The 13505-nt window shown below is 39.7% G+C and overlaps 1 long non-coding RNA gene across 2 annotated transcripts in view; it reads right to left on the bottom strand.

Annotated features, from left to right (window-relative positions):
* LOC148774994 (uncharacterized) overlaps window positions 1-13505 on the bottom strand; it is a 322880-nt gene that overhangs the window by 152830 nt on the left and 156545 nt on the right. The window contains exons 2-4 of one of the 2 annotated variants that reach the window (XR_016035208.1): window positions 12583-12730; window positions 11627-11794; window positions 8924-10562 (exon numbers count right to left, since the gene is read on the bottom strand). The exons of the other annotated variant lie outside the window; for it this stretch is intronic. This is a non-coding gene — a long non-coding RNA (uncharacterized LOC148774994). Of the gene's footprint in view, window positions 1-8923; window positions 10563-11626; window positions 11795-12582; window positions 12731-13505 lie in introns of those variants that run through there. 2 annotated transcript variants of the gene reach the window in all.

Raw genomic sequence — 13505 nt, 5'->3', positions numbered from 1 at the left:
TCTCAATGGCAATTGAGCAGGTACATTTAGGGCCTCTCATGATGGAGGAGGAGACAATTTTATGCATACACAGGCTTAAGCTCACAGAGCTCATCAAGTGAGTTAGGAGAGAGAGACTTGGACTTCCCAGGTGACTGCTGCTTTACTTCCCAGGTGACCAGGTGACTGTGCCAAGCACAAGGCCTGGCACACATAGGTATTTAATATGTATTTGTTAGGAAGATAATTAAAAGCAACAGAAAATGAGCTAGACTAGATGAACAGATCAGGGAATTGATATACATAGTATTTATTATATGTCTACATCTCTATCTGTTTCCTCATTTAGAGGCCCAATTAGGGAAAGACCTACTTCCAAGCTCCCTCAGGTTGTTGGCAGAATTAGTCTCCTTGTGGCTCTAAGACAGGTTCCATTATCTTGCCAACAGTTGGCTGGCACTCTCGCTTCCTATAAGACCCTCTCAGGTCTTTTCCACATGACCCTCTCCCATTTCAGTGTTAAATCCCTTTCACACTTCAAACCTCTCTCACTCCCTTTTCCACTACCAGCTAGAGAAAATTCTCTTTTAAAGGGTTCTTTTGGTTAAGTTTGTTGTTGTTGTTTAGTTGCTAAGTCATGTCTAACTCTTTGCAACCCCAAGGACTGTAGTTAGCCAGGCTCCTTTGTCCATGGGATTATCCAGTGCAAGAATACTGAAATGGGTTACCTTAGGCAAATAATTAACCTCTCTACCATCTCATAGGTCACTTTATTTACATCTGGAAAATTCCCTTTTCCATGGAACATAGAATAATCATGGGAGTAACACCAGATGGCAGAGGTCACAGAGTTCATCCTGGAATCCTGCCTCCCATATCCTCTGATGTGCCCACTCCACATATCCCTGGACTCTTCCCCTGCATTGGTCAGGAAGATTCATCGCTATAACAAATAAACTTCAGAATCTTAGCTTGTCATGATACAGGTTTACTTCTTTCTCACATCAGAGTCCTTCTAGGTCAGCAGGGGCTGTGATGTACATTGTGATCTAGAAACAGATTCTTTTGGTCTAGGGGCTCTGCTATTCCTTAAGACCCAGAGTTTTCCACTGGATCTTTCGTATTCTGCTAGAAGATGGGGGAAGAAAGCACATACATGAGATCTTGAGGGAATATATAGGCCAGGCCTGGAGATGGCCTACATGACTCCACCCCCATCCCATTGGCCAGAACCAGTCACATGTTTGGCACTAACTGCAGGGATATCTATTTGGGAAATGTAGTATATGTGTCAAGAAGAAAAGGACAACAGTTGATGAAGAACTGGTCGACTCTCTGCTTAACTCCTCAGGACCTAGCATCAATCTAAACTTGACAGAGGGCAAAAATCTACCTTTCTTTACCACAAATCCCACTTCTCCCCCTGCCTGCCCATTGCAAAAAAAAAAAAAAGTTGAAACTTTTTTTGAAATGTATCTTCTAATCCTTCCACAAAACAAACAGATGTCTTGATGCTGTTAAGCATCATAAGCTGTTTGCAAATTTTGGAGACTAATCCCCTATTGGTCACATCATTTGCAAATGTCTTCTCCCAGTCTGTGGGTTGTCTTTTCATTTTGTTTATTGTTCTTTTGCTGTGCAAAAGCTTTTGAGTTTAAGTAGGTCCCATTGGTTTATTTTTGTTTTTGTATCCATTATTTTGGGAGATGAATTAAAAAAAAAAGATGTTGCTGTGATTTATGTCAGAGACAAACAGCTTATGATGTTTAACAGCATCAAAATAAACAACCCACTCAAAAAATGGGCTGTGTTGTGTGCTTAGCCGTTCATTCATGTCCAATTCTTTGTGACCCCTTGTACTGTAGACCGCCAGACTCCTCTGTCCATAGGGATTCTCTAGGCAAGAATACTGGAGTGGGTTGCCATTCCCTTCTCCATGGATCTTCCCAATACAGGGATCAAACCCAGGTTTCTTGCATTACAGGCAAATTCCTTACTATCTGAGATACTAGGGAGGTCCCCAAAATGGGCAAAAGACCTAAATAGACATTTCTCCCAAGAGGACAAACAGATGGTCAATAGGCACATGAAAAAATGTTCAAAATCATAGTTATTAGAGAAATGCAAATCAAAACTACAGTGAGATGTCACCTCACACCAGTCAGAATGACTATCATCAAAAAATCCACAAACAAATGCTGGAGAGGATGTGAAGAGAAGGGAACCCTCCTACACTGTTGGTGGGAGTGTAAATTGGTATAGCCACTATGGAGAAGAGTATGGTGGTTACTTATAAAAAACTAAAATCAGAACTACCATATGACCTTGCAATCTCGCTCCTGGGCACATATCTGGAGAAAAATATGACCTAAAAGGATACATGCACCCCAGTGTTCACTGCAGCGCAGCTTACAATAGCCAAGACATGGAAGCAACTCAATGTCCCTTGACAGAGGAATGGATAAAGAAGATGTGCCACATATATACAATGGAATATTAGCCATTAAAAAAGAGTGAAATAATGCCATTTGCAGCAACATGGACAGACCTTGAGAGCATCATACTGAGTGAAGTAAGTCAGACAGAAAAGGAGGAATATCATATGACATCCCTTACATGTGGACTCTAAAAAGAAACGATACAAATGAGCTTACTGATAAACCAGAAAGAGACTCACAGACTTAGAAAATGAACTCATGATTGCCAGAGGAAAGGGATAGTTAGAGATTTGGGGAAGGTCATGCACCCACTGCTATATTTAAAATGGATAACCAACGAGGACCTATTGTATAGCACACAGAACTCCGCTCAACATTATGTGCCAGCCTAGATGGGAGGGGGTTTGGGGGGAAAATGGACACAGGTACATGTGTGCTTGAGTCCCTTTGCTGTTCATCTGAAACTACCACAACATTGTTAATCGACTGTACCCAAATACAAAATAAAAGTTTAAAGTTTGGAAAAAATAAATAAATTTTACTCAAAGAAAAAGTCAAACAAATGTCAACTATCTTACTGGTTAAATTCAAAAACTTGTGAGTATTTATGATACTGCATTATGAACTTGAATACCAAATGTAAAATGTAAAAATCAGCTTTAAAAATCTACTGCTTAAGATAATAAGAAAGGAATATTATAAATGATATCTTCTCTTTAAAAAAACAATGAGAGTGCAAAGATATCTATTTTCTCATTCTGATGCCATTTTTTTCCCAATAATTTTAGGTTCCAAGTAAACCTCTTTATCCAGCATTTAGTATGTCAAAGCACAAAAACTTCATTCTCATCACAAGTAGAATTTTTGCAATTAACATGTAACATATCTGATTAGAGTGCTGAAAATTCAAAGAAGATGTGGCTTAGAAACGGAGGTGAGATGACAGGGACACACACACAAACATATTTGTTTCACGTAGTTAAGCCAGATCCATCCCTTTTTCTACCATTAAAGAAGTTCCTGTTCACTTCTCAAAATGCCCTCTGGAGTCTTTCTTTTCAGAGACTTTCTGGTATGACTTGAGTTTTGTTCTATGAGCTGCAAGAAAACAACTTGTTATTTTTGGAGAGTTCTAGTTCCTGTGCTGGACCAAGGAGAATATGCATTCCAACTCCGTGCAAGATCTAAGGGTAGTTTAAAAGTCTCAACTTGAGAAGGAAAATTATTCTGTCCTTCTCTGCCTTAAAGAGTGCTGAAGGGTAAAGTTGAAAAGATGCCAGAAGCCCTTAGAACACATGAAACTTGGGACATCCAAAATTTTAGATGTCTTGAAGTCTTTTGTATTTCAAATGATTAGTTGGGCTGCTATTTACGTAAACATCACTTTTCACATCAGTTTTTGTTCATTCACCACCTGCTCACTTGTCTTGTTAAATTTTACTATACAATGACTTAATATAGCGATTTTTCACATGCATGTTTAATCAGTTCCAAAAGTCTTGTTTTTCAAATTAAACCCCATCCCCATGGTCCAGCATCTTTCAGGGTAGAAAAGCAAAAAGACTGAGACCCACCTTCCAGGTCTCTTCAGTGGGATGAAAACATGAGATCAGAAATGTCAGGAGGAGCAAGCAGAATTCCACCATGAGAGCAAGCAGAGACTTGTGGGAAGAGTGGTGGTTTGTTTTTTTTTTTTTGGAATATTTAAAAGCTTCATCTTGGGGCTCCTCTGTAAGGCAAAATGGTGGGAAAGGATGGATTAAGAATGTATGGCAAAAATGAGGCATCATTTCCTATTTGGGATAGATATATTTTCTTTGAATCAAAATAATTTTTGAATAACACAAAATATAGGCTCTGTGCTCCTTGAAATCAAATTTAGAGTAAAAATGGTAGAAGGGAGAAGAGACAGGAGAAAAACATGTCAAAGCAGACAGTTTGCCCATGCCTCGGGTTCTAGCCACCCTCCAATCTCTTCTGCACCTCTGATCTTGAGTCAGTAATTTTGCTTTAGTTTTTGTTTGGTCATATCATATGGGATCTCAGTATGTGGCATCTCAGCTCCCCGACTAGGGATCAAACCCCTGCCCCCTTCAGTGGAAGTGCAGAGTCTTAACCACTGGGCCACCAGGGAAGTCCTCCAAACTGGTAATTTCAGAAGCCTGTTTAGAAACAAAACTCTCAAAGATGGTTTTTTCTCTGACTTATTCTTACCATTATTTTCTATAATTCATCGTATCATGCTGTTCAGTCTTTTTATCCAACCCTCCTAGCCTAATAAATATAGAAGAATCAAGAAAATCAAAGCTTGAGCAGAACATACACCCTTAACCGACATCTAAAAGACACAGTTAGTCTCTGAAACACTGAATTTTAAGGAAGTAGAAGACAGTGGCCCATATTTTACTAAGCATGACTCACACCAAACATTTTTGGAATATGACCTGTTTATCATCTGGGCTGTTTCATTAAGCCTAGTTTTGTTTAGAAGTAGGTATCTTCTGGTATCATAGCCTACAGATTTATCTCTGTTAAATATGAAACACATGTCCTGAGCTGCCAAACCAGCAACTTATTCTGCTCTTCTTTGACCATTCCTTTTCTGAATACAGATAACTCTACCAAAACCAACAGCAAAAGACTGTAAGGTTAATAAACTGTTAAGTTCCCCCTATCATAGCCTAAGATGAAGAAGCCACAAATAAAATATATTCTTTCAGATGTTCAGGATGCAGTGCTTAAGATGCATTTTTATTAGGTTTAATGCATTTTTATAGGGTCATCAGCCAAAATAATAAAAGGAAGAGACATTGTCACGCAGTATAATAGCATTGGCTATTTGTATATCATGAAAAAAAAAGTTACTCTCCAGCTGTGTAATCTGTTTGTACAGAAAAAGCATGCAGAGGGTGAGGTCTACCAAAGTTCAGGACTTCAAAACCAGCTGACTGTCTGGGCTGTAAATTACCTATTGACCTTACATTACTAAATGGCTGTTCAGTGAGGTTCTGTTCTCTGAATCCCAGGATGGTGCCCTGAAAGTTATGAACCCCAGTCTGCCATCAACTCTTCAGGGTGCTGAGGAAGAAGCACACTCCTAGGGACATTTGAAACTCAAAGAAAATTGCAGGCATGGGCCACTCTTGAATCTGTGCCCCTTTCCACAGCAGGGAAAACAGTTTGATGCCAGTTTTCTTTCTTTCTAACCAAATCTGTATTCCTTCCTCCCCCTTCTCCTAGGTTTGTTTCTCTTTGCAAATATGATATGATGGGTTTGGAATATCCAGGCCAGTCAGTTAATAGAGGAGATGATAGCAGAAGGTGACTGTTGGTTCATATTACTCTACTTTTCAACAAAGAACAAACGTGAATATAAATGACTGCAGGGATTTCCCCGGTCGTCCAGCGGTTAAGACTTCACCTTTCAAAGCAGGGAGTGTGGGTTCAACCCTTGGTTGGGGAACTAAGGTCGTATATGCCTCATGGTCAAAAAAACCGAAACATAAAACAGAAGCAATCCTGTAACAAAATTTAATAAAGACTTTAAAAACAGCCTTACCAAAAAAAAATTTTTTTAAGTACTATTAAAATTAAAAATGTTCTAAAGTGCTGAGTCCAGTCAAAATAATGATATAATCATAAAGGAAGCAAAAGAAGGTTTTTTTCATTGCAGGGACAAGGCCATTTCATGGCCCCAGTGAAGGCACCCTAATGCTTTGAAATTATCAATAAACTTCCATGTGGTTCTACTTACAGCTTTGTTGACCACAAGGTGGAGAACCAAAATTATATGTTTGTATAAAGTGTTTAGCACTTAAATAAACTTCAAAAACCATTGGAAAAGTAGAAGTACGTCAAGGGTACATGCTTCCCTAAGCTACCATTTAAGCTCTCTCTAACCTTAAGTTCCCCTAAACATAAACTTTACATGCTTCCAACTCCAGTGAAGGGATCTACAAAGCCAGGGCAAGAGGGCCAGAGAGAAAGGGAAAGGAAAACACTCCACCCCAGGTTCTGAAACTGCCAGAAACCTGTGGGGATTCTGATCAATCTGCCCTGAATCCAACTTAAGAGACTAAGAAATATTCTTGTGGTAAACCACAAGCCAGTTATGTCTCTGTGACTAAAACCTAAACCACCAAACCCCTTTTCAAGTTCACAGCAGGGTATCCAGCTCCTCTCCCAATGAAACCAGTCCATTCACTGACCTACTCAAGCCAGCCCTTTACCAGATGGAAACCCCAATGCCTCAAGAAATAGAAACTTGATAGCTTGAGTTTTCAGCTTTTCTACCATTTGAGCCAGTGACGAGTAGACATAACTCAGTCACACACACCTTAGAACAGGACAGCTCAAAGTGTGGTCGGTGGACTAGTGCCAAGCTAAGCGCTGTTACCAGTCCACCATCAGTATAGACCGTAAGCATTTAGAAACTTTCATTAGAACTTTGCAAAGTAATTTTATGTTAATTTATTCTAATAATAAAAAACTTCTGTTTTATACATCTTTTATTTCATTTTTTAAGTTGTTTTTGTGTTTTACAAAAGTATCAATAAATCATGGACTAGGAAGTTAAAAAGAAAGTATAATTTACCATTGTTAATTTGTGAAAGTGCTAGTCACTCAGTCATATCCAACTCTTTTTGACCCCATGGACTGTAGCACACCAGGCTCCTCTGACCATGGCAAGAAGACTGGAGTGGGTAACCATTCCCTTCTCCAAAGGATCTTCCCAACCCAGGGACTCAACATGCATCTCCTGTGTCTCCTACATTACAGGCAGATTCTTTATCACCTGAGCCACCATTTGAGGAGTAACACTGTAGAAGGTCCAATTTTTCTCTTAGTCCTGAGGAAGAGCTTTCAGTACGTACAAGTTCACAGAGTATCGCACTTCTTGAAATTATTTTGTATATGTGGTTGGTGTTGGTGGATACCCTATGACTTTGCTCCTTGAATTTGTCCAGGCCCTCTAAGAGGCAGACAACAAGCCAGGATCACAGATGAATAAGAGATACTAGGAGAATGCCAGTGAGAGGCAATGGGAGAGGGGAAGCTGGAGAAGGCTGGGAGAGCATCAGACTGCAATGCAGGGCTGACCCCTGTGAAGGAGAAAGGGAAGGAATAAAAGAAGGAGGAAGATGAAAGGGAGGCAGGAAGAAAAGTCTTTGACTAAGGTGCATTTCTAAGAAAGTTCAGTTAAGCTAGTGTAGAGTCCTTTCGAGCCAAAATTGCCTGTCCTAGAAGACTTCTATCTCCCCCAAATGGACCTGTCTTGGTATTTCAGTCACATTCAGCATTGGCTAGGAAAGTGAGACCTAGGCACAAATATGACAGTGAATTCCAAGTAGAACACACAGAACAGTGTTTAACTACAGTCTCTGTGGCAGGAGACCTGAGGGGCACGTTTCCATGGCCATAGCACTCTTCCTGACTCCACTAAGAGGAAGCAACTTCCTTTTCACCGACAGTTGAGAAGCAGTTCAGTTCAGTTCAGTCGCTCAGTCATGTCCGACTCTTTGAGACCCCATGAATCACAGCACACCAGGCCTCCCTGTCCATCACCAACTCCCAGAGTTCGCTCAAACTTACCTCCATCAAGTCGGTGATGCCATCCAGCCATCTCATTCTCTGAAGTCCCCTTATCCTCCTGCCCCCAATCCCTCCCAGCATCAGAGTCTTTTCCAGTGAGTCAACTCTTTGCATGAGGTGACCAAAGTATTGGAGCTTTAGCTTTTTAGCATCAGTCCTTCCGATGAACACCCAGGACTGATCTTTAGAATGGACTGGTTGGATCTCCTTGTAGTCCAAGGGACTCTCAAGAGTCTTATCCAACACCACAGTTCAAAAGCATCAATTTTTCAGTGATCAGCTTTCTTCACAGTCCAACTCTCACATCCATACATGACCACGGGAAAAACCATAGCCTTGACTAGATGGACCTTTGTTGGCAAAGTAATGTCTCTGCTTTTTAATATGCTGTCTAGGTTGGTCATAACTTTCCTTCCAAGGAGTAAGCTTCTTTTAATTTCCTGGCTGCAATCAGCATCCGCAGTGATTTTGGAGCCCCCCAAAATAAAGCCTGACACTGTTTCCCATGAAGTGATGGGACCAGATGCCATGATCTTAGTTTTCTGAATGTTGATCTTCAAGCCAACCTTTTCACTCTCATTTTTCACTTTCATCGAGAGGTTTTTGAGTTCCTCTTCACTTTCTGCCATAAGGGTGGCGTCATTTGCGTATCTTCTCCTGGCAATCTTGATTCCAGCCTGTGCTTCTTCCAGCCCAGCGTTCCTCATGATGTACTCTGCATATAAGTTAAATAACCAGGGTGACAATACACAACCTTGACATACTCCTCTTCCTGTTTGAGGAGCAGTTAAGTGGGATTAATCCCCCTATTTTAAATCCCCCTACCCCTGCTCACTTACTCTTCTGAATTCATCTAATTGGTGAGACCAAAAAAAGCCTAGCCGTTTGCTGGGTTGTGTTACCATTATGGATGAGATCACAGCATTACAAAAGGAAAGGTAGTCATTTCTGGTTCTAAGAACAATTAGATTTTTGAGGAACAAGCCATATTGTCCTTTTGGCTAGCTAGATAAGTGTTAGATGAGAAAATCCAACTGTCCCTTAGATTTAGAATGAGGAGTAACTTCATTCTACAGTTCAGCTTCTCCAGAAAACTCCTTACTTTGAGGGTTTTGAGGAAGTTGTCTACTCCATGCTGCTGCTGCTGTTGCTGCTAAGTCGCTTCAGTCGTGTCCAACTCTGTGCGACCCCATAGATGGAAGCCCATCAGGCTCACCCGTCCCTGGGATTCTCCAGGCAAGAACACTGGAGTGGGTTGCCATTTCCTTCTCCATGCCTACTCCATAAATAAGTCTAATTCTATGTTTTTAGTCTTTAATCATATTCTTGTCGCTATTTGTCATTTGAACAGAGCCCAGAAGGGAGTAATTAGTACCACCTAATCTCCAATGTATGGATGAATGTGAGCTGTTTGATCCAAAATATCTGCATTATCCTGAGTATAATGAATGAGCCCTATAATGTACTTATATGATCCTTAGCACTCAAAATAATATCTGTATTATAAGTAAACAATTGTTGGTGACAGCCCTTGTCATTTAAATAAAAGGATCAACCGTTACTGCACAGAGAACTATGCTTCCATTTGGAAACAGCTACTTATAATTAATGACAAACATAGACAGTGTATTAAAAAGCAGAGACATTATTTTGCCTAGAAAGGTCCATATAGTCAAAACTATGTTTTTTCCAGTAGTTATGTATGGATATGAGAGCGGGACATTAAAAAAGGCTGAGCACTGAAGAATTGATGCCTTCAAACTGTGGTGCTAGAGAAGACTCTTGAGAGTCCCTTGGACAGCAAGGAGATCAAACCAGTCAACCCTAAAGGAAATCAGCCCTGAATATTCATTGGAAGGACTGGTGCTGAAGCTGAAGCTCCAATACTTTGGCCACCTGATGCGAAGATCCAACTCATCAGAAAAGACCCTGATGCTGGGCAAGATTGAAGGCAGAAGGAGAAGGGTTGGCAGAGGATGAGATAATTGGATGGCATCACTGACTCAATGGACATGAGTTTGAGCAACCTCTGGGAGATGTTGAAGGACAGGGAAGCCTGGTATGCTGCAGTCCATGGGGTCGCAAAGAGTCAGACACGACTGAATGACTGAACAACAATAAACTTACAATCAAACACCTCAAGACTTTTCAAAAACAATAGCGATAACTTTGGCTTCTTAAGAAAACAAGGTGAACACATGGATAAGATTCTCTTCATTGCTGTTGCTGCTGCTGCTGCTAAGTCGCGTCAGTAGTATCTGACTCTGTGCGACCCCATAGACGGCAGCCCAACAGGCTCCTCTGTCCCTGGGATTCTCCAGGCAAGAATACTGGAGTGGGTTGCCATTTCCTTCTCCAATGCACGAAAATGAAAAGTGAAAGTGAAGTCGCTTGGTTGTGTCCGACTCTTAGCGACCCCAAGGACTGCAGCATACCAGGCTCCTCCATCCATGGGATTCTCCAAGCAAGAGTACTGGAGTGGGTTGCCATTGCCTTCTCTGTCTCTTCATTGAGGTCTCTTTATAAATGCCAGTCTCTAGTTGACCACTCAACCTAGAAACAAAAAGAAAGTTTCACTGCTAAGAAACTTGGTCATCTGCTTTTGGATACCAGGAACAACTCCATTAAAAATTTATGAAGAGAGTTCAATCTATGGAATTAAATCTACAGAGACCTCAGGTGTCCCCATTTTAAGAAGAATCTCCAGAATAATACTGGTCTTCACCATGGGTAAACTGGAGAGCTTTTACTTCAATAGGCCATGGGGAAAGATGGAAGGCAGAAACACAAATAGAAATCCAGGCATTGATTCACTGTGAAAAAACTTGGGTTTATCCATGGTTCTTGTTTCGTCTCTGGATTGTCTTCTTCTGATAGTTATTAAATAGCAAATCTGCTTGAGATATTAAAAATGTAATAAACATATTGAATCTCAAGAATATGAGCCTGAAACATATTTTTTTAAACAGTATAAGCATTGTGAATAGTGTACAAAAGTGTAAGACATAATCCAAACAGCATTTCCACCAACATAAAAGAGAATATCTAGGAAGAACTTTGAAAGGAGCTTTCAAAGTCATCTGAAATCAGACTTCTTTGAAGAAAATTATCCTGGAAAATGGAGTGTAGCCAAAGCTATTTTTCTGTTCTGCTTAGGGATGATGCAGTGTTTTTCAGAGGACAACGAGAATATTACTCAAATCAATGAAACATATATCATTGAAAAGTCTACATCTTTGTGTGGTTACAGGTCCAGCTGCATAAAAAGCAAAAATATGGTTTCTTTTCATCAGACATCCTACAGACAAAATGTTCCCATAAATTTTAATCAGTAAAGAGAATTATTTTAATGACCAGTAATTCACCCAAAAACCTATATTTTCTTGGCTAATTAGGATAATTGCTTAGTAAATCATCCAGCCCCTAAAGAGATATTTTGTTTGCATAAATGAATTTCCATTCATACATGGAGGCCCATTAAATCCTATGACCTCAAATTAAAAGCAATGAAGACAAACCCAACATGATAAATTGGAGATTATAAAATATGACTTTTCCTGGGCCTTGACTCCTTCACTTAAAAGTGACTGCAAAGATTGCATCTGTACCCTACTCACGTGAGATGGTTCAGATCTCCTACAGCACTCTCCTCCCAAGATACACGGAAGAAATTATGAATCTGATTTTCTTTTCAGGTTTCTATCACGCCACGTATTTACATGTGCTTATCTGCTCTAAGGAAAACATGTGGTACATATCTTCACTCCAATAGCTATGAGAAGTCCCTATATTTGAATATAATAAAGGAAAACATTTAAAAAGCTTGACACTTGGTAATCTTAGAATAGTGCTCTGCATGGAATTCAAACTCATTATACATGAATTCATGTACAAGTCTCCTTTACGGGCTACCATTTGCAGACACGCCATGGTCTCACATGCAACAAGGATTCAAATTTGAATCTTCAAATTCTGCCTATAAATAAACAGGAAAAGCTATATCTGGGGTTTCTATAAGTGTCATTTTATCTTCCCAATTATATCATTCTCTTTTTATGTACTCCAAAGAAAGTTAAGGTTACATTCTTGTGTGATTTTCCAGCTAAAGTGGTTGTAGTTACAGGCAGATAACTAATCTAATATGAGCTCTACACATGGGAGATTCCCACCTTCAGGCATTTGTCAATCCTTAAGCTTAGGAAAATAGACTAAGAAGTCAGCAGAAGTTATTTTAAAGCAGAGCAGAAATCCTCAATAAAAGTTTAGGAAATCAAATCCAACAGCAAGTAAAAAGTATAGGACACCACAGCCAAGTATGATTTTTTTCTAGTATGCAAGAGAAGTTTGATATTTAAAAATCAAGCACTACAATCAACCACATTAACAGGTCAAAGAATAAAAGCCATAATATATCAATTGGCTCAGGAAAAGCACATGACAAAATTCGAAATCCATTCATTATAAAAACGCCTAGTACACTATGAATAAAGAGAGACTTCTTTAATGTCATAAAGCGCATCTACCAAAAAACCTATAGCTAACATCATACATACATCAAAGGCTGAATACTCACCCTCTAAGATCACGAAGAAGAGAAGGTTGTATGCTTTCACCACTCTTATTCAACATACCGAGTTGGCCAAAATGTTTGTCTGGGTTTTTCCATAAGATATTATGAATGAACTTTCTGGTCAATCCAAGATTACTGGAATTTTTAGTCACTACAGTAAGGCAAGAAAAAGAAAAAGCATACACATTGGAAAAATAAAAAATAAAACTCATCAGGCTGAGTTACTCTATTTGGAGAGGACACAATTGGTAACATAGGATGCTCCTGATTCTGCTTCATCCTGAGAAACACTTCTCTGTGATATGATAGCATCTAGAGTCTGCTCATTTAAGTAAACACAATGAACCAATAACAAATAATCCCTGGGGCAACTGTTTGCCTAAATACCTGCATAAACACAGGAAATATACAGTCTCTGTAATTCTTGAGTTTTCTTAGTGCTTTCCTAACTTTAGGGAGTAGACACAGAATGGAATGCTTAGCTGTTCCTATCCAGAGGATGGAAGGATGGTATTTCACAGGGCATATTTCTTCATAATTCTAGATCCTTCGCTTATTCAATAATATAAAATCTTCACGAAGAAAGCAAACTAAGAAACCAGAAGACCATAAACTTAAAGGAGACTATGAATAATTGAACAGAACATATCTCTATGGGGAAGGAGCAGAGTTGACTTCAGGGGTGCTGGTTGGAGTGGAGCAGCTCCCTGGCTAACTAGGTGGAGTTGTACAGGATGCAAAGGCCCCGCCTGCTTTCTGTGGGTTTTCTGCAGGAGTCATAATCATGTGAAGTCTACTGGAAATGTGATTCAGGAGCAAAAAAGAATGCCAGTTATTGATTGCCTGGATACTGGGTTAACCTTGAGAGAACTTTGGAAGGTGTTTTCAGTAAATAATAGATTTAGCAGTGATAGATGAAGAGAAAC

Source organism: Moschus berezovskii, chromosome 18 (assembly GCF_049115385.1).
Source record: "Moschus berezovskii isolate FMDL1 chromosome 18, NW_MosBer_1.0, whole genome shotgun sequence".
NCBI lineage: Eukaryota > Metazoa > Chordata > Mammalia > Artiodactyla > Moschidae > Moschus > Moschus berezovskii.
Note: the sequence above shows the minus strand (reverse complement) of the source record. Positions and strands in the feature narration are given on the sequence as shown.